Genomic DNA, 23727 nt, shown 5'->3' with positions numbered 1-23727 from the left:
CGTTACGTGGTTTCAGTGTAGAATACATGACATATAATTCTGATGATGCCTTATTATAAGAGCTATTGATGCAGTCAAGGGTCAAAATGTGTGTAGAAGCAACAACAAAGAAGGATGTACATGTGAGCTCTTTTATGATGTTAGAGCATATATACTTCATTCCAATAATGACATAAAGTTTCAATAATAGGCCAAATTATGGTGTGATTATTCCTCGTGATTTGGACAAGTCAGCTCTTTATAAGGATCCCTGACAAATGGTCTGACCATACGATAGAGGTATTTCTGTCTCTCTGGAGAAATCCCTCCTGGTGGTACAATATCCGGCATCACGGTATTAGCTGTCAGATCTTCAAGTGTAACAGCAGACTTTAATAATACAATTTCGGTCTCTACCTGATCAGCCCTTTCTCTGACGTACATCTTTCCTGGAAAAAAAATAAACATATTTAGACATTTGTAAAATATATTCTTGCAGCCAATGATAAGAAATTCCTACCAGAATCAGTATCTCATGCGCGGATATACAGTTAGTTTGCAAAATGACTGGGGATTTTATTTCTAATCTTACCAGGAAATGACGAAGAAAATCTAAAATGGTACATTTTCCGTATGCCTCTTACTGGGCCAAAGTACTGGGATATAAATGTCTTCCAATCAAACCATTCCCAGTTGTGTTCCCCCGCATCATTTAAATATGTCACCGATCTGTTTGACTTGGCACTTCTGTTTATGACATCCACTAAACCGGATAAACTAGCAACATCAGTCCTGTGGTACAAACGCTTGATGTTGGCAAATCCAGCATCCACCAGACAACGTCCATGATAGGGCACCTGCGTTGAAAGGGTAATATCCTTGTGTAGGCCTAACAGGGTCCGCCACGACAGATACCCCAGTACGTATCTGTTTTTATTCTCACCTAGAAGAATAGTTACCTCTATAAATACATGTACGAGTATTTTATAGATAAAAATACACAAAATCATGATGTATAGTTGAAGGTGAGCAAAATACAAAAAATGCATACACTACAACGTATTCAAATGTTAACGTACCTGCACAATTATCACAATGGATAATACATTCTTTTTCTCCAGATCCAAATGTTGTAAGGCAGTGATGTAGCATAGAAATCACACCGTTTGAACCTTTGACGCCAGCCCCGTTTTCTCCCATTCCCTGGTCTTCATCAACTATATAATTCAACTGCTGGTAACATCCCTCTAAGGCAACTCCAAAAAGCTGCACCTTTCTTGGTGTCAAGAAATAAAGTGGTCCCTCCTGTCTGGCATGATGTGGAATGGAAAGCGCTTGAGAAAGTCGAAGGTGTAGTGGACATGTTGAAGATTTGTTGAGCATGAAGGAAGTAATCCCGCTGGTCTTGCGAATGTACTAAATTCATATCTTGCTTTCTTCACTGCATCATTATATACCTGAAATAATTCAATAAATAAAATAAGAGCTAATAGGTGTTTAATAAACGTAAATTCTGATTTGATTTTAAAATGGCACAATCCTTCAATAAATATGTATTGAACAAAACTTATCATTTACCCGTCGTTCCATCTCAACCTTTGACAAGTGTTCTGTGAAAATGCGCAGGTCCTCTTGCTTCTCAACTAACCCAACCGCCGTTGAAATTCTTGCTCTACAATCCTCACATATAGGGCATATGTCAGATCGGGGTGTCATATATTTAATATGAGGACAGCAGTCTTTCCACAGAAGTTTGAAGGTTGTGAGTCCCACTTTTCCTTTACCCAACTCGTCACATGATGTAGAATACAAAGAATGGAGTGTAGTTTTGCTGCCCGATGAAGGTAAATATGTGATGGGGATGCTTTTGTTTTTCACCGTTGGCTGTGGAAGTCCAAATTCTTCAGCGTAATTCTGGATGTAGTCGATTGCGTTCTTAAGATCATCGAGATTGAAAGCATTTGATGGGAGTATGTTCTTGTTTTTGTGTGTCCGTGGAACATGTCCATTTTCATTCACGTGGGAAAATAGATTTTTCGCATACTTTGATCCAACTCCGTAGGCGAAAAGAAAGGAACCTTTACAAATTTCTTGATTTTGGAAATAGTATGCGTATTTCTTCCTTTTCCTCTCTTTCCCACGTTGGGTATTGCTACCAAATCCAGTACACATCAGTCTTCCCATTATAAACATGTCCTTTTCATCCCTAGTGAGTTCCTTTGTGGTCAATATTGAGTTCTGTATCTCTTCTACACCGATATTTTTCAAACAGTTTTTACCACAAGAACAGGCTGTAGTAGTGTTCTGCTTTAAACCTTGAAGATCGTTGTATTAAAGTATTAGAATTTGGGCCAAACTCCTAGGTCAATATCACTAGGTCTACAATCATGTCTGAAGTGTAAAGCCTTACAGTAAGCAACATTTATGCCAATCATGAAAACCAAACCTTGGATAATTCATGAGATATTGAGTAAGTTTTCTTAAAAGTAAGTCAAATTTCAAGGTGAAGGTCACAATATGCCCTATAGCGCACATGAGTCACCTTAACCTTGTAGTTATTTAGCTCTTGCGACTTTTGAAATATTTTTTAAAAAATGTTGATCCATATTTTGGCCGCAACATAGCCCAAAAGTGTTACGCCATGATTAAACATTAATTCACAAAAAGTGGGAATGCCTCAACACCAATAAATACCGAATTGACCTTACTATTCTGGGTCAAGGTTCCAAGGGTATTTTTGGCTTAATAAATATTAATATTAGGAATTAAAATTGTATTTATTAAGCCAAAAATACCCAGAACAACTTGTAGACGATGGAATAATGAAGGCTAAGGAGTGCGATAGGATACAGCTACTTTGAAACACACGATGTGCTAATGACGGAGAAATAATACCATTTGTAGATACTTATAATCCAAGAAATCAAAACATCAATTCAATTGTTTATGAATTAAACAGGCTACTTAGAGAAGATGAAGAAACAAAAGGCATATACAAGAACTGTCGTTTTATAAGCAGTAAACTCCAGCCCAAAACTCTTAACATAATACTGTATTCCTCCAAATTAGATGACCGTACTTATACAGTGTCAAAGTGTACGGACCCTCGATGTGGTACATGTGACTACATAACAGAAGGGACCAGTTATAATTTTTACGGACGAGAATTTAAAGTTAATGCTAACATGTCATGCGATACAAAGGATGTCATATACACCATCACATGTCCTGGATGCAAGGAATATTACATTGGTGAAACTGGCAACACTCTCCGTGCCCATGTACGTGTACATAAGCAGCACATCAGTACACCTGAATACAGACAAATCCAGTTAAGTGCACACCTTGAAACGTGTGGTAAAAAACGATTTAACATTTTCTCATTTTATAAGCTCAAATGTACCAATGCTATTCAGAGACGGGAAAAAGAAAAACATTCCATTGGTATTCTAGAGCCAAAACGTAATAGTCTTTTATAATTTGCCTATGATTTTCCCGTACTTTTTCCAGATCATTGTTGTACATTATCCATGACGTCACAATATAGACATTTAACGTTTCGCTTAGTTTGACGTCATAATCACTGTTACTATGATATTGCTATGTATACATTTTTGTAAAGCTTCTGAAGATGTAATGAAAGCGCTAAAGCTTTACGGAGGATTTCTGTTTTCTTTTCATATATTTTATTTAAATATAAATACACACACACACACACACACACACACACACACACACACACACACACACACACACACACACACACACACACACACACATATATATATATATATATATATACGTGTATCGACTCCGATCTGGGGACTCTGTCATAACATCTTAAAATGGGGACTGAGAGATTTCATGACATATTTGGCATTGTTCAACTCATTTTACTCTGTAGGTATCCTGATTTAAGTAAACATAGTGAGTCTTTGAGCTGGACTGATATTTCCATGAATTTAGAAAATGGGGACCCGGAAGTGCCAATCTGAGGACTTCTGTGTAAAATTAGGGGACCCAATTCCTCATAAGCAAACGGAATTGAGGACCTAACCTCAGTCGTTCATACACAGAGAGAAATGGGGACCTATTCATGAATTACAATTTTGGGGTAGCATGGACCTATGAATCATACATGTCATTAATTTTATTGACTGGGTTCTAGGGCAACATGTGGTTTGTCGGACCCATGAACCAAACTGTTTGCTTGGGGTTGTTAAGGCAAACAGTTTGGTTCGAAGGACAAAACACGTTTTGTCCGAGAACATAGTCAAACAATTTGTTGGCATACCTTTTTACTTTTTATTTTATCATATCTTGTGATGGTTTACATGTTTGTGATCGTTGATTAGATAATAACTTATCCCGCCTACAGTGTGTCGGGAAAAAAGTCATATATCTCCAATATCTCATCGACTGAGGTACAATAGCTCAATGAGCTGTACAACAATTACGATTTCATCAGAAATGTTAAACTATTTTAGTTCAGATTTATTTGAGAAATAATTTTTATAGGTATGACAAAAGATTTTGCTAGGGGTCCGATGAATTTAACATCAAAAACAAAAATGGCGAGAATCCTGATCATGACTTGGATACGTATATGGTAGCCAAAGCCGAATCTGTTTAAAACTCCGAGAAGCTTCCATTTGGTTTTGACGTTGAGATTCGAAAACAGATTGAGAGTAAAAAAAAAAAGAAGCAGCCAAACAAAACACAAAAAAAAGTTGGTCATTTTGCTTATTCATAACTATGGATACAGTGCAGCTACACCTTTAGTTGTACTTCATTGTAGACAGGTACATGGTCTGTACATGACGAAATAGGTCTTTTTCTTCTCTATGTGTATTGTAGATTGATTTCATTCAAGGCAAAACTTTTTTATGTCCACAAAACGAAATCGTAAATTTATGCTACAAATATATGTTTAAACTGTACTATGATGAAAAATTAACAAGCCAATGGTCAGATTGTATACAGAAAATTTGACTATAAATGTGGATCCAGCAGGAATTTGCGTTGTAACGGTGGGAGGGGGGAGGGGGGGGGGTAGAAGTGGCACTGTTATATGTCAAAGTTCCTGGGGAAGCTCCTGAGAATCAGCGATGATTTTATTTTGACACAAAAAATGACAGTTGACAGTTAAAACTGAATGTTTGAAGAATAATGAACCCCGATTTTTATTTTAAATGAATACTCTTTGCATTCCTAGAAATGTCGTCAGTTAAAAAAATGGTTACATAAAAGTAAAACCAAATTTCTATTATGTACCAAATTGTGCGATACTATAATAGTAATAATTCATACACACACTGTTTTCTGACGTATTCCCTTTAAATAATTATAAGATTGTGATATTGTTACGGTTTTTTTTTTTCAATCAGACTTATTCATGAAAAATAGTTAAGTATGGCTCTATTTTTCCGGCATAAGACCTGTTTCAAAAATTTAACAATTTCACTATCACAAAATTATGGGTATCGTACAGAATCAGAAGCATGATCTGGTATTTTTATCCCATGAAACATCATCCATGCAACTGAGTTTGATTCAGGTAGGGCCTATACAATTATATATTGGGAATAAGACACAATCCCGGAATTTTAATCTGCTCATACATTTAGAAAATATTTTGACACTTGACTGGTACAGTTAAACCCGAGAGGTATCACCCATGCATCTAGGGCAGAGAGTTACTTGGAAATAAACTGTTTAAAAATCTTTTTCCCCACTTCGTTGAGGTGAGCTAAAAAATTCCCTTGATTTCACTCAGCCATTATGAGTACCATAATTTTTGAAGGGTCAAAAATGTTAAAATAGTATTACAAGGCAGGTAGCTTAATAGTGTATATATATCATAGGGTATTCGCATGCTCGTTGAAAAATAAATAAGTATTCAAGTCAAATATTTCATGTGAATATTAAACAAAACCTTCATATATTATCAAAACATATTTGACAGCCCCGTAGGAAGCAAGTGGGTTGTTTTTTTGGGGGGGAGCAACCAAATATTTTCAGAAACTACCAAGCAAAAAGTTCTTGACGAGAAAAAAGAAAAGAAAAAAAAGGTAATCTGACACTATTGTTGTGGGGGCACAAGCATCAAGGAGCTAAGTTTTTCTCTAGTATACTATATATCGGCAAGCTTATTGGGGCACGGCCCCTTGGGTTTCTACGGCCATGTTTGTAGCACCCGGTATCGTAATTAATGCTGTGTACTTGAATAAGAAAAACGTACATTAACCTGAGGACCTTATACACATTGTACACTTACACAAAATAAGAGGTTCAGAAACTTGGACCTTGTACACGCGGTTAAAGTTTAAGGGGAATTACACAAGATAAAGATATAGAAACTGAAGACGATATACATGTATAACCAATGAAAGTTTGAAGACTTACACAAGACAAGGGTATATATAGAAAACTGAGGACCTTTAACACAAGGTAAAAGTTTGGGAACTTACACATGGTAAGGGTACCTACAGAAACTGAGGACTTTATACACAAGGTAAAAGTTTGGGAACTTACACAAGAGAAGGGGGGTAGAAACGGGGGACCTTATACGCACGGTAAAAGTTTGGGGACTTACATATGGTAAGGGTATAGAAACTAAGGACCTTATACACACGGTAAAAGTTTGGGGACTTACATAAGATAAAGATAAAAATAGAAATTGAGGACTTACACAAGATAAGGGTATATGTAGAAACTGAGGACCTTATACACATGGTAAAAGTTTGGGGACTTAAACATGGTAGAGGTGCCTACAGAAACTGAGGACTTCATACACAAAGTAAAAGTTTGGAGACCTACACAAGGGTAGAGAAACTGAGGACCTTATACACACGGTAAAAGTTTGAGGACTTGCACAAGATAAGGGTATAAATAGAAATTGAGGACTTACACAAGATAAGGGTATATTTAGAAACTGAGGACCTTATACACATGGTAAAAATTTGGGGACTTACACAAGTGAAGGGTTTATATAGAAACTGAGGACCTTATACACAGGGTACAAGTTTGGGGACTTACATTAAATAATATGGTTTAAACAGAAACCGCGGACCTTATTTACACTGAAAAATGTGGGTACTTGAAAATAATAAACTTATATTCAATTTAGGACATATTACAGTACATGCACTTGATAAAAGTACAGTAAAATGAGGATCTCATACAAGGATATGGTTATTAATTAAAATTGGAGACTTAATCAAACTTAATTGCACCTTTTTTACTTTAAGAAAAGTATGTGATACTTTGGAATTTTTTCATGTAAAATCAAATCATTGTAAAACTTCCTACAACACCTTCAATGTTTGCTACACACGTCATGCAAGGCTTGTGAAGCACTGTTCAGTCATGCGAGTTCCTTCTATGCAAAGTATGTATTTACATAGTGATATATCTGCTGTAAAAACTTCACCCTGGGACAGTGCTAACTATGACTCAAATACAGAGCGTATATCATATTTATTCCTCTTTTAGATCCATGAGCTACAAATTGACTGCATGTCCCTTATTCACACCAGACACCATTCTCCCGGACCTGCTCACATACTGAGGTATTAAGTTATTGACTGACAAAAAAGTACTGAACCATTCAGTCAACACAAACAGTTTAAGTAAAATGGCCTATGAGTATCATGTTTAAATCTTATGATTTAAATGTTGTCTGATCTACTAAGCAACAAAATGTTTAAATTTAGGTAAAAAATCAAAATTTATTATCAAATTAATTTCACAAATTCAATTGATAAAATTCTATTACAGTTTCAGTTGTAAATACATTATCTAATACTTCTGATGTTCATTCAAGTCAGTTGTGTTCGTAGATACTCGACCTTCAACATAGCATGAAAACAAACATTTATTACAATACTATAAAAAGTAAATTTCCAAAATACCTCCAGACAATTTTTTTCTTGAAAATACATGTGTTAAAGAATCTGACTTTAAACTCATCATCATTCATACAATTGTCATCATTTCATTTCAGATATAAAATTATATCACATGACCAACTGATCAATATTACATGTACATGTAATATGCAAATTAACATATTCTCTGCATATTGATTAAACAATGTGCCCATGGGCCACAATGCTCACCTGAGTAATTATGACCATTCTTGTTTTTAATCAGAAGATTTTTCCCCCACATATTCCTATGAAAAACTTTTATTTGATTACTCATTGTAGCCCAGGAGGTAGTGGGAGGGGGGGGGGGATTCATGACTAGAGCAAACTTGAATCTATGCTTACCATAGGATGCTTCTATATATATGTGACTAATCATTACTTTTTTATTCATGGGGAAAATAGTTTTAAAGAATTTTGCTATGTATTCCTGTGTAAAAAATTTGACCGCCCATAGTTGTCCCACCGTACCTCAGGGCCACAATTGGACCAAACTTGATTCTACACTACCTGAGGATACCTCCATATAAAATGAATTATCATGGCTATGCTGTTCTTGAGAAATAGATTTTAAGGATTTTTCCTATGTATTCCTAGGTATTGATTGTTCATAATGGCCCCACCCTACTCCCAGGTGTCATGATTTGAACAAACTTGAATCTACACTACCTGACGATGCTTCCATATAAATGAGACTGATTATGACTCTGCTGTTCTTAAGAAGAAGATTTTAAAGATTTTTCCTATGTATTCCTATGTAAAACTTTGATTGCCCATAATGGCTCCACCAATACCCCGGGGTCATGATTTGAATAAATTGAATTTACACTTTGTCAGAAAGCTTTCCTTTAAGTTTCATCTTTACTGACCCAAAGATTCTTGAGAAGAAGATTTTTGAATGACAACACCCAATTTTACTTTTTCTTAATTATTTTCCCTTGAAAGACGGTGTGGCCCTTCATTTGCACAAACTTGAATTCCTAATTTGTGCCAAGTCTGGTTGAAACTGGCCCAGTGGTTCTGGAGAAGAAGATGATATTGTAAAAAGTTGACAATGATTGATTGATAGATTGATTGTATGTTGTTTTACATCCCGTTTGAGATTTTCAGTCATATAGAGACCTCACCATATACCAGCGAAGGGCTTCAAATTTAGACCTTTACTCAGAACTTAGGGCCATCGAGCAGTGAGGGATCTTTATCATGCCAACACCTGCCATGACACAGAACCTCAGTTTTTAAGGTCTCATCTGAAAGACCTGAAACTATTATTTCAATGTGTTGAGCGCTTGGCCATGGAACAGTTGCTACCTATGTCTTATTGACTCAGGTTAAGTCGCAGCAGGGATTCGAACATCCGACCTTCCGGTCACAACAATGACAGACAACAGACAAATTTTGATCAGAAAGGCTCACTTGACTCTTTGGCTCATATGAGCTAAAGAGCTGAAATTTGTCAAAATCTATTTTGATAATGATTCAACAAATTCTTTTATGTGCAATTTATGTAAATTGTAAGAACTGTAAACAAAAATATCATTTTTCATACAGATACCATCAATTCTAGTGAACAATCAAAGTAGTATCAAAATCAACATTTTCTCTGTTTTTTAATTAGATTGTAGACTTGGTCTCTTACATTTCTCCAAGTTCTTTTTGAAAAGTTTTTATCTTTATTCAAAACATTTGTTACATCATTTTCCCCAGGTACCTTCAACATGGTAATAAAGTGTGAAAAATGTTTGTGAATGGAGTTCATTTCAGATGAAGTCCATGGCTTTTTCTGTAACTTCTGTCGGTTGGATAAAGACTCATCTATTTCTCTGGAGCATCCGCTATCAGATACTGCCTCCCTCTTCCCTAAAATCAAGTTTTCAGACTATACTTTTGGTTGGTAGTATGGTATGTGTATAGATATTGCAAATTGCTCAGAAAGTGGTACATCATGACTGGCTAAATATTTTGAGAAGAGTGAAGTGATTTTTATCATATGAATGTGATTTAGGAGAGTGATTGTTTACATATTTATCTTTCATTAATTGAATGGTCTGTGTACTTGAGTGGTTAACTATGCACAAAATTATATACTTTGTTCTACTAGGAATTTAATCTCAGCTCCCCCATCTCCATTCAGAAGACTTTTGTGTGAAGTACAATGTCTTTCATACTGGCAAAGTTCACTCAATGCAAATAACTTGTGTCCTGAACTAAACCTTGCTCTATTCTTGAGTATAATCATCCTGATTGCCATTCACAAACTCCATTTCAAGTCTTGAGAACTACACATTTCCATGTATGTAGTCCATGTTGGGCTTATGCTTACAATACCAAGTAAAGAAACTTGATGCTCAAAATTGTTTCATGCAGTGTGTATACAGTACCTGGAGTCACAGTTTGGAAATTCTGGTTGTCTTGACTGTCATCTATTTCCTACTCACTCTGATCCTCATCATCCACACAAGAACTGGCATCAATATGCTTTACTTCCTCTGGAAAAAAGTGCAACTTAATTTTAAAAACACAAATATTTAAACCAGAATAGAAAGTGCCATTTTATGATAGGCACACATATTCATAGGTCAAAACCTTTGTAATGTGAGGTATGAGCCTCCACCTTTTTGTTTTAAGTTTGAACAATTATCATAGGCCTTGGATCCCTGATTTTATGGCATTAGTAATGAAAAACAAGAGGTACTGTGAGCAATGCTCACTAAGAATACCCCCCGCTTACCCCAATCTCCCAAAGGGTGTTGGTAATAGGTATAAACTACCTCTTTTCTGAGTGTAAAAAACAAATGGCATGACAAACCGAACCATATTGCTACTTCGATGTCTAGTGCGCGTGACCTTTGACCTTTTGACCCCAAAATCGATAGGGAACATCTTCATCCCATCGGTAGTCCATATGTATGATATGGTGACTGTAGGTGGAAAGGATAACGCTTTAGAGCCCGGAAACCATATTGCTACTTCGATGTCCAGTGCGCTTGACCTTTGACTTTTTGACCCCAAAATCGATAGGGAACATCTTCATCCCATGGGTAGTCCATATATATGATATGGTGACTGTAGGTGGAAAAGATAACGCTTTAGAGCCCGGAAACCATATTGCTACTTTGATGTCCAGTGCGCTTGACCTTTGACCCCAAAATCGATAGGGAACATCTTCATCCCATGGGTAGTCCATATATATGATATGGTGACGGTAGGTGGAAAGGATAATACTTTAGAGCCCGGAAACCATTGCGTCTACAGACAGACGGACAGACAGACAGACAGACGGACAACCCGATTCCAGTATATCCCCCCGAAACTTGTTGCGGGGGGGGTATAATAATATTAATTTTAACAGTTAGTACTGCCAAGATAAAAGAAATGCTGTGGTTATAATTCTACATTAAAACACTGTAAGTATAGAAAGTATACATATCAAACTTCCACAGGGTGAATAAATACATGTACAGTAAAACATCCCTATAGCAAAATACCAAGGACTGACCATTTTGCTCTCATAAACGTAATTTATATTGTTAAGTTGTCAACATGGTTTACAACGAAACGGAATGAAAATCACTTTGCTTTAACATGTTTAATGACCCTCTCTACACTGAACACTAATTTCTGGGTACTTTTGAGTAGTTCGACCGATCCACCATTTGATATGAAATAGAATAATTTGCAATCTGCATTCTATTACATAATTTATAAAGATTAATTCAAGCATTCTAAACACTATATTAGTCCATGATAGAGTAATTAAAAACTTAATTTGCATGTACTTTTCCCATTTGAGTTAGCAAAATTTGCCATTTCAGCAAGTTTGTTTACATATGCTAAAGTCATAGCCTAACGTAGCAAGAAATGAGGTATTTCATTGGATGACAAGAATGAACCAATTACATCACTTTGGAATGTAATGGTTTGGACCATGTATATTTGCCAAGATAGGTCAGTTGGTAGAGCACCTGCACTAGTGATGCAGGAGTCTCAGTTCGATACCTGGTCCTGACATACATTTTCTCCTTTCTTAGTACGGGAAATTCCCAATCTATTTTAGTCTAAAGTAGAAAAACTATGTGAACCCCACTTTTTGTTTAACACAAGGTAGTAAACAATAGATTGTCCATCTAACCAACAGTTCTGACACACTGTAGAGCACCAATTTTTTTTTGACACCTTATTTTTGCAAGAAAGTCATATAGTATATATTAGCAAGACAAAATTTTTATAGACATCTGTATATTGTTGAAAATAATCCTTAACATTAAAAATACATGTAAGCAGACAGTCTCAAGTCATTACATAAAAATAAAGCTCTAAAGAAAAAGAAGTGATTTGCAGCAGTAGTGAAACAATGAAAATTTCATACCAGCATAAAATATATTCTAAAGAAAGCTATTAAGTTAGGGTTTGTTTGGGTAACCATAAACAAATATATACACTTTTCGTTATAGGTCGAGCAAATTTGCTGTATGTATAAACACTGTACATTGACCATTTCACAACTTCTGAGCTTATGTATTCATTCAAGTTTCATATAAGTTAGAAAAAGATGAACTCTAAGATGAAATTCAGTAAATTGCTTCAAAACTGTTGTAATCGGGTTGTAACCATAGTCTTAAGTTAGCATATTGAAGATAGATAAATTATAAATTTGCTTTTCTCTGAGTGTTAAGTTCAATAAAAAATTCTGGTGATAAGTTTCAACAAAACAAGAACATAATGCACAAAAATAAGACCTTTCCATGGATTTGTATTTTTTGCACTTCTTTTGGACGTCTACAGATAAAAGAGTCATGCAATCGATATCTTATTTTTGATTCAGCTAACATGAAATATAGCATTGCAAATGAGCTGAAATTAGATTGAATCATTGTCGGAAACCCACAGTTGATTACAATTCGTTCCTCTCTCCATCACCCGTGGGTCCATTCATTCCTACTCGCTCGTTCTCATGAATAATTAATGAGGCAATTTGATTGGGCGCTCATAGAAAACCCTAAGGGATTTGTCCAATCAAAAAGACGCTTTCACCCCAATTTCGGTATAGAATTGCTGTGGTAGCAAAGTTAAGTTAGTGCTACCTTTAAAAACAGAAGAGTTCCATTACTATAACGATTACTTTGATTGGACGATATTTTAAAATATTTATTCATTAGAACGAGCGAGTAGGAATGAATGGACCCACGGGTGATGGAGAGAGGAACGAAGTGTAATCAACCGTGGGTTTCCGACGATGAGATTGAATATTTACATGTGTATATTCATCCACCTTAAATCACACATACACACACACACAAAAAAAAAAACAAGCATGCAAATATGGCTTCATTACCTTTCTTCTCCAAGGATACATGTTACCAGGCCCATAATCATACAACAGTTCTGTATCTGGAGGTATTGGTTTTAGAGAGTAAAAGCAAATAACTGGCTTCTCATCTATCTCAATGACTTTTGGCTTACAATTTGGATGAAGATGATCATCGTTTAACAGGCGTCCAAACGAACCGTCTTCCTGTCAAGCATCAACCCTTAATGAAAAAAAAATTGCACCATAAAATTCAGACTAGCTTGCATGACTATGATTTTGTCCCTCGAAAATGTTGATGCTGCTAAATAATATCATAAAGGCAAGATTTCTGGAGCTACAATTCACTTGTACATGTTGTATGAACTACATGTAAATTATAAATACATTTGTATTTGAAATGATTTGAAAACAGGATGCAACTTGGAAAAAATCTTGCAGATTATTTTGCACAAATAAAAATATGGTTTTCAAACCTGTCTTTGCCCTGAGTAGCCGAAAGTAGCAAACTTGTGACGAGATCAACAGTTTTAGACATAGTCTGACATTCCTATGTAATCATGAAGATTTCATATAAAATTTTGAAAATCATTTTTAATACTGTACAATAAAAATAAGATTTTTCTTGTTTTTTTTTTAAAGATAAATTTCAATAATTCTAAGGATCATTAGCTTTTGTATTGTACGTATGGTTCAAAAGCTGATGTTCAAGGTGTCGCATTCCAAACACCAGCTACCTACATATAACTTGTATGCAATTTTTTTCACTAAAAGAACTTTAATTCTATGAGGAAACCCTACTTGTACACATAATATTGCTTGACTACCTTATGAATTTCACCTCAGTAGAAGACCGATAGGATTAGTTTATTGGACATGAAACTTGTGAAGTTGATATCAAATAGACATAAATTAGGATGTAAAAGTTCTCGTTTTTGACCTGCTTGAACAGGTTTACGACATTTTGATATGTGGCGAACAAAGACATGTTGCATATCAGTATGTTCAGTAGGAATTTATCTTTTAAAAATTGACTTTTTAAAAAAAATCGCCCGTGTCGTTTTTTTGACCAGATGGGCTTATTTTTGTGATGTTTTACATTTTCGGGATCTTTGTACAAAAGGGAATACTAGTGGTATGAAAACTACACGAGGCAAACTTATGGGGTAAAAAGCTGGTATAATTTTTGAAAAGAGTATTATCTATAAGATTATCCTAATTGGTAGAAAAATGTTATTTTAAAAATGTTATATTATATTAAAACTAAAAAAATAGCAGTTTTTATATCCTGAATAAAATTTAAATTGGTTATTGTCATGGCAACAAAAAATGTATATTGAGCAGCTTTATAAGGTCTATGTCAGAAAAAAAATTACTTTAACCATAATATTTGGACCATAAATATTTGTCTTTGAGGATACTATTCACAAACAATGATCGATTATAACAGCATCAAATTAAATCCTGCTTTCCCTACTGAGCAAGATTCGCAGAGATTACATGGTCACAACATAATGTTAATGGTTCAAATTAACCGTAGCGCATACTACATATGCATATATAAAAATCAGAGCTCCAGATAATTTTTTACCACAAAGAGCATTTACCCCCTGATTTTCAAATCAATGGGTATTTTGCTTTTGAGAAAAAGTCAAAAGAGTATTTTGTTAATTTACTGATTATCTGCTGTTTGCCACTAATACAGAATTTGATCACTTAGTCTAAATATGACCAGATATCATATGACTGAGTGTCTGGCATATCAAAATTTAATACCTAAACAATTTTCAAAATCCCAATGACAATGAATCTCAAATACATCTACGAATTAACATTTAACGGAGAAGGTTTTTGGTAAGAATTTTTAGCTGGTTATTATTTATATTGCACAATTTCATTAAAGAGTTTGGGTCCCTAATTCCCATATTTGTTTTCCTGTACATTTTTTTTTAATTGCATTCATGAAGGCAAGCAATTATCATATAATGTGATTACAAACACATATAAGACACTACCCCAAAATTTAGTTAAATTCGACTTAAATTGTGTTTACTTGAACTTGATTAAGTTAAACAATTACATTGTATTTTATGAAATGTAAATTACTTTGCTGGTACAGTAGCAAAGGAATTTTGGGAAGGTTTCACACAAAAATTTGCTTGACAATTAATGTATAGATTTCAGTTTGAATTTCCTGTTCTTACACGAATGTCTATATTGAGCTCGCTTTGCAAGCGGCACGTTGCGCCTTGCTACGCTTGCTATTATCATATGTTCATGCTTTTTACAATGAATAAAACTCATATTATATTTATATCCTTTTCATATCAACAATTGTGACATCACAAGGGTTTTAATGTAAACAATGTAATTGATAAAGTCACTTGAAATGGATTCGAATATCTAACAGTATAAAAACACAAACTAAAACACTGTGTAAATATGGGATAGCTGAATAATGAATTTTACCCTAAAAAGTAATCCAGATAAAGACGAAAATTCAGCTCATTTTCTCAACGTTTTTCTCCCTTCGAATTTACACACCATGCTGACATTAAGAACTCTCAGGATTGTTCATAGTGAATTCACTGAGTTCGAGTAACGCCCGTGTTTATCTTGCTACATTGTCAATACATGGAAACGAATTCTTTTGTTAAACTGGTGTAATATTGTTGCAAATGATAAAACGGTTTTAAAAAGTTCAGAATTTATTATAAGTCCAAAAATATTAATTCACAAATACATTTTAGAAACAAACTGAATTTAACAAAGAAATTTCGAAGATTGACTCACATACAAACTCACACACATCTAATCTTTGACAACTCCGCCCACATTCGTACTGACCAACCAATTAACTTAAGGATAATAAAGTTGCAAGAACAGGGAAAAGCCGTATGACATTAATTTACAATACTGAAATTAGGTAGAGCTAAGCATAACAAATTCAAAGAACACAATCCTAAGATCTAACCATAAAGTTGATAACAAGTATGAGTAAATGACATTGATATCTTGAGACAGGAAAGAGATGTCAAGGATTAGAAATTGCTAACATGTGCAAAAATGCCCTTTCTAAACATCAAATGAAATAATTAAACTTCAATTACAGATGTCAAACAAGACCAAAAATTAAGAGAACAAATATATGGAAATATATTGATAATTAATAATTTGTCATTTATAAACCCTCAATATACATAATCATAACATCCGCCCACAGAAAATAAAATTGTAAAACAATTTTACATTGGGTTAATAAATGCAAATTAAAAAAAAAAATGAATACAATGGGGAAATAAAATGAAAAGAAAATAAACTGCCATGTGCATATTACAACATGAGTAAACACTCAAAACAATGTTCTCGTACTAAGCTGTACATTAGAAACATATTAAAATGTAATTGTACAATCGGTATAACCTAAATGACACGTATGATTACTTATAACCATCTATCATATAAGTACCATGGTTTCACAACGACAAGCAGGCACGGAGTCAATAATATACAGCAGCTAAAACAATTACTTAGATAAACAACGACTTTGAAACAGTCACAATCAAATAGTAATTAATAGCAGAGCTTGTAAACATTGCTCCCTCACATAGTCGGTCACTCAACTTAATTAAATTATCTCCTCAGCACCACGAGACGAGCTCCTGCAGTTAGATAACTTGAGCAAATTTACATTCTCGGACAAAAGTGCTGTGCCTTTCTATCATGATAAATAATAAATCACTGCAATAGTAATGATCTCAAAATCCAATAATCATAAAATCAAAAAAAAAAAAAATCTATACAAGGCGCCACAATGAAAAAAAAAATCGCATAACAAGCATAAAGAAATTATTTACACATATATACAATAAGGGGATCATGGCTCAATCAATAAAGGGAGGGGGTCTTTGCTGAACAGCTACCCTGGCTTTAGCGTTCAAATATGAAGTCGCAACCCAAAACGCATTATCCGCAGGTTCGCCTGAAATCTGGATTAAATACTGTAATCCGTTTGGAGAGTATCGCTGGCCTAAGATTTTCTTGACTCTGTGAAACCCATCACTGTCGGAAGATGCGGTGAAGGTGACAATGGTCCGTGGGTCCACATGATTGTCATCCCGGTAACGAATTGGTGGTCGAATAGTCCGTTGAGGGCGCTTTGGACATGCAGGAACTGGATGTTGTTCCGTAACCTCGTCAGTCTGACAACTTTGTTCTTTCTGTGTTACTTGTCGCGCCGATACCACACTGAAAAAGTCAGAAGGAGTAGGTTCCCGAACAAAAGCTTTCTTAACGCGATTGATGTGGACAATGTTATCTTGCACTTTGTTGGTGACTGGGTCCTTGAGTAACACAGTATGTGCACTTGGTATGTTGTGTACAACATAAGGTCCGGAAAATTGGTTTTGAAGCTTGTGCGCATTTTCCTTTTGTACAAATACAGTCATTCTTTTGTAGTGTTAATGGCCGGAGATTGGTATTAGCATTGTTTAACATTGTGTCTTTGGCTTTCTTTACGTTTTCCATTATTTCCGTCCGAATAATGTTTATTTTTCTAAGTTTGTCACCAAGAAAAGTAGCAATGTCCTTGTTAATTTCCACTGGTTCCGTGTGGTAATTCACCAGAGGAAATTTAGGTCTACATCCAAATACAATCTCATATGGAGAATATCCAAGACTCGTATTCACAGAACAATTAATTGAGAACACCACAGATGACAAACAATTTTCCCAATTGCTTTTGTCTGTAGATACGTAAGGTGTTAGTCTCTCAGCAATTGTCGCATGCATACGTTCACAGGCTCCAATACAATGGTGTGCAAAGGCCGGAGTAAATTGTTGGGCGACGTGCAGCATCTTGCAGAGTTCGGACGTAACCTTGGCTATAAACTCACTTCCCTGGTCACTGATAATTGTACTACATACCCCAAATGTCGTAATGAGCTTGAAAAATGCATGGGCGACTGTCATAGCGTTTTTTGTCTTGATTGGAAATGCAACAAAATATTTGCTGAACATGTCGGCAGCCGTAAAGATGTAGGAACTGCCCTGGGTAGAAATGGGTAATGGCCCATACAAATCAATCTCCCTTACGTCGAAAGGCGCTGTTGGTGTGGGATATGAAGTTACACCAGATTTAGTAGGCATACGGGAAATTTTACGTTTCTGACATTGTTGGCAAGATTTTACATAGTCGCTGACAATTGGAGACATTTTCTGGAAAAAATATGTTCTTTAATTTTATCTAGCGTGTCCTGTATTCCACCATGTGCAGCCAGCGGGGAGCCATGATGCATGTATAAAATGTCTTGAACCATACTTCGTGGGACTACTAGTTGGTATTTGTTAAAAGTTTTCGCTCTCTTTGATTTTGCATGACGGGAGTGAAACAGCATGCCATTGATTAACGCGTAATCTGAATGTTTCACTAGAACGTCTCTGGCTAGTTTCTGTGAATCTGGGAGGATGCCATTTTCAATGTAATTCATCAAATCTTTGAGTTCAGGGTCACTATGCTGTTTCTGTATGACGTCTGATATCAAAAAGCTGGTGTCGCGAAAATAATCAGATGGTTCATTATCAGAGGACACAAGAGGTTGATCCTGAACACTTTGGGGGTTACATGGGTTATCTATCTCAGTAGCATGTTCATAAGGAGCATTTCGTTCTACACCACTAGAATTGTCAATTTCTGTAGTCTTATTGAATGGAGCGGAACAGATGGTATCCTCAGTTGAACTTGGTAAATTACCGTCGGCCTTGTCATGATGAACGAACTTAGATCGTAGCCGTTTCTTGCGCAATGGCAACTGAAAATCGTCCTCAGTATCAGCGTCATAATCACATCTGGAAGCTTTGATGAAATTTGATTCCAGATTGCGGGGAAATAGTGTGTGCAAGTCCTGTCCGTTAGGTAATTTTACAGATGTTGGTGTCTCTGGTACATACGGGAAATGGAGACCATCTTCTTCTGGACTAGATTCTAGTATTGTTGGAAATTTTGGATTCCTAGACAACGCATCCGCTACGCACATTTCTGATGCTGGTTTATATTTTATTTCAATGTCGAATTGTTGTAAGATCGCTAACCATCTCTCGTAAATTGCACCTTTCAATTGCTTTTGGAATAAGGGTTTCAGTGCTTGATGATCGCACTCAATGACACAGTGTCGTCCGCGTATATACGGCGCACAGTCTAATACTGCTGTAACCATTCCTAAAAGTTCAAGTTTTGTAGGGCCATAGGAGCGTTGTCATTGGGCTAGTCCTTTTGAACCAAATCTGATAACTTTAGAAGTACCATTCTCATGGATTTGATATAGCATGTATCCCAATCCAAGGCATGGTGTGTCCACTGCAAGCCGAAATTCCAGGTCATAACGAGGAAAACTGAGAACAGGGGGATTTTTCAGTAGCTGTTTAAGTTCATTAAATGCTGATGTTTGTTCTGAAGTCCAATTAAATTTGGCATTTTTCTTCATTAACTTCAGGATAGGTTGCGCAATAGCACTATAATTTGGAATGAATTTTCTAAACCAATTAAATAATCCCATGATTCGACGTAATTCTTTAATACTCGTTGGAGGAGGATAGTTCACAATCAATTCAACTTTGTTGGTTGGCGGTTGAATTCCGTCCCTAGATATGGCATGTCCGAGAAAAACACACTTGCGCTGCGCAAAGTGACATTTCGAAGGTTGTAGTTTAAGTCCTGCAGAATGAAAACGACTAAATACTTCCTGAAGGTCCGTAAGGTGTTGTTCAAAGGTTTCGGAACAAATAAGAACATCGTCCAAGTAACACAATACAGACTTGAATGTATGACCCCTAAGGACCTTGTCCATCAGTAGCTGAAAACTATTTGGCGAAGTTTTAAGTCCCATGGGGAGGCGGAGGAATTTAAATGTGCCATAGCAAGTATTGAAGGCTGTGTATTTAGTTGATTCTTCGGAGATAGGCATCTGGAAAAATCCTTTGCTCATGTCTATGGAGGAGATGAAGTTCGGTGTTTTGTCTGTAAATGATTCTGTTAGTTCTTGTAAGTCCGGAATATTGTACCGAAACTCCTGTGTGACAGAATTGAGGTATCGGAAATCACAGCAAAACCTATAGTAGGACAAACACTGATGTTTTGTTAAGTTATTTATTTTCCCCTTAGGTTTGTTTTGTTTGGACACTAATACAATTGGACTTGTTATGGGAACATTTTCACATTCTTGGACTGGTGCAATGATGTTCTGTCTTAACAGATCATCAAGCTGATGACTCAATACCTGTTTCTTATCTGGTGGTAATCGGTATGGTCGATGATGTTTGGGCTGTGCACCGGGCATGAGGTGAATCTGATGTTCTACAACACGGGTAAGACCTATGTCAGGATTTTCCATTGTAACAAACAGAGATTGGTGTTTGATTAAACACTCTGTCAATGACTTTTTGTCGCTAGCCCACAAGTCGTCGTTAAAGTTGAAATTTGAAAGAAACTGTTCGTTTGAATGAGGATTCATTGCCGGAGCCGATGAGCTGTCATATAAAGTTACGTTCGCACACTCGACGGGGGATTTGTCCAAGTCTATCGTTTGAATATGGAATGAATTGTCAAGTGGTTTGAAATGAGCCAGAATTGATCCCTTATTTACAAAAACAGGTTCATCACCAGTGTTTAATATCCTGAGGGGGACTGTGCCGTTTGTTGAAATAGTAACAACTGATTTCACTAACAATAACCCTCTACGCAAAAACAAATTATGTACAGAGCAAACACCTGGTAAACCTATCATTTTGTTTTTACTGACTTTGCCACGTACGAACAATTCTGAGTTGGGTGGAACTGAAAAACTAGATCTACATCTAACTTTGGTACATTTGCTCTGACCTCTGAAAGTTACAAATTTGTCAAAGTCTAAAACAATTTGTTTTGAAATAAAATAACAAGTACCAAGTATTAAAGGATGGGATGCACAATCCAAAATATATACAAAAATTGAATGTACTCTAGATGAACATGGTGTCTGCACTGAGATACTGGCTGTTCCAAAGACGCAAACAGACTGATTATTGGCCAATTTGACAGACTGTTCACTGCATGTTCGAAAGTTGGATTTGCTATTAAGTGATAATTTATCATACAGAGATTTAGAAATGATGTTAATACTACTACCAGTATCTAACAGTGCAGTCACTTGCATACCTTTGATATTGACAGGCATATACATAAATTCCCCAGGAATATTTTCATCACACTCACTTTCATCACTATGTACACTTTCACAAAACACATTTTCACGGTCAGAAATGTTGGCACTTTGTGGTTCACCGCCACAGACTGTGGGTGCCATCTGTAGACTGGGCGCGGCTAGTTTCCCGAAACGGACACCTTTTTACAGGCCGCGGCACTGTGTCCATACTGTGTACAAATTTGGCATACGACGGACGGCTCAGGAGTTCCCTTTTTATTCCAATTGCAATCTACCTGCCGATGTTTTTGACCATTACATATATAACACGCGAAACTGGTGTTCTTTCCCGGGAGGGTTGTTGTTGGTCTTTGACGGTGTGTGGGCCTCCTCTCCTGGTCTCTGGCCTCTAGTCGGTCCATCCGGTCAACCAGCTGCGTCAGAAGCGTCTCCATCTTCGTAGCAGTTGCAGGGGGTTCCCTAGGTGAAATGGCAGCGGTGGAAATTGGGGCCATGGACTGCCGGTAGCCATATGCCTCCCCTAGCTTGGCCTACTGGAATGCGGCTTGAAGACTTTTTGGATTGGCCGCTCGGACGAAGAATGCAAGTTGTTGCGGAAGTCCGTTGATAAATTTAGATATCAGATCCCTTTCTGGCTTGTCGAGCCTCGATCCTTTTTCTAAGACTTGACTGTGGAACCCTTCTATCGGTGCTCCAGGCTGGAGGGTCAAGGCGTCAAAAATGGCAGACTCTGCAATAATTGCTGGATCAAAAATATTCTTGCTGATGTACTGGGCCTGAAAAACTTCTTTCAAAACCGACCAAGAGAGTTTATCTGAAATATCCAAGGCACTAAACCATATAAGTGCCGGTCCTTTTAGATGAAGATGAAAAGCAGCTATAATCCTACCGTTCTCCATTAAATTTTGTAAAGTACAGAAAGATTCAAATTCCTCTAGAAATGTTCGTGCATTTTCACTAGTGTATCCGTGGAATTTCGTAAGTTCTATTTTGGCGGATATTGCTGAAGGTGAATTAAACGATTTTGGTTCACTGGGCATTTCAAGAACAGTCTGATTGGGTGAACAAAAACCAAAATATTCACTGTTATTATCCATGTTGAAGTAATTAATAATCCAAAGAAAAATAATTTAGATTCTCCACCATGTAATATTGTTGCAAATGATAAAACGGTTTTAAAAAGTTCAGAATTTATTATAAGTCCAAAAATATTAATTCACAAATACATTTTAGAAACAAACTGAATTTAACAAAGAAATTTCGAAGATTGACTCACATACAAACTCACACACATCTAATCTTTGACAACTCCGCCCACATTCGTACTGACCAACCAATTAACTTAAGGATAATAAAGTTGCAAGAACAGGGAAAAGCCGTATGACATTAATTTACAATACTGAAATTAGGTAGAGCTAAGCATAACAAATTCAAAGAACACAATCCTAAGATCTAACCATAAAGTTGATAACAAGTAAATGACATTGATATCTTGAGACAGGGAAGAGATGTCAAGGATTAGAAATTGCTAACATGTGCAAAAATGCCCTTTCTAAACATCAAATGAAATAATTAAACTTCAAGTACAGATGTCAAACAAGACCAAAAATTAAGAGAACAAATATATGGAAATAGATTGATAATTAATAATTTGTCATTTATAAACCCTCAATATACATAATCATAACACTGGGTCCGTAGGACAATATCATTTTAACGATAGAATGTTCCACCTATCTTCTTGTATGCCCTCAAGGGCCTAAATTTGGTCTCAATAAATCTTATCTTATTGTACCAGGACAAGGCATTTCATATATGCCTGATTAATTGTTTTCATTGAAAAATATTCTTATATTTGTTATTCATAATATATTTATGCATACAATATGGCGTATTATGGGCACAACATTAATTGCATCTTATTGCTGAAAATGGACACTAACATAGACATGACCTAATCTGTGAATTTTAAAATATGCCTTCATTCACATGATATAAGATTTATACTGCTTTGTCTTAAATGATTATTTTATAATTTTTATTTCCTCCATTGTACAGATTTTTGCTGACCTCATTAATGGGTGCAGATTTATCTATTATGCCCGAATAAAAGTTCATTTAAATGTAAACATCTCTTACTACATAACTTCACCAATCTAATTCTTTCACAAGAAATTACCCATACCTTCACCTAGCCTGTCAGCTGTCAAGGATAATACGCGGGTATTAAAATGAAAGTTGAATGGGGAGGTGAATACCGATCCCGACCAGAATCAAGACGAAGAAAATCAGAAATTTTACAATAATAGGGGGG

General features: G+C 35.9%; 1 pseudogene; it reads right to left on the bottom strand.

Moving 5' to 3' along the window:
- Positions 1–207: 207 nt before the first annotated feature.
- Positions 208–2274, bottom strand: LOC125649548 (uncharacterized; annotated as a pseudogene).
- Positions 2275–23727: the final 21453 nt, after the last annotated feature.

This window comes from Ostrea edulis, chromosome 7 (assembly GCF_947568905.1).
Source record: "Ostrea edulis chromosome 7, xbOstEdul1.1, whole genome shotgun sequence".
Taxonomy (NCBI): domain Eukaryota; kingdom Metazoa; phylum Mollusca; class Bivalvia; order Ostreida; family Ostreidae; genus Ostrea; species Ostrea edulis.
Note: the sequence above shows the minus strand (reverse complement) of the source record. Positions and strands in the feature narration are given on the sequence as shown.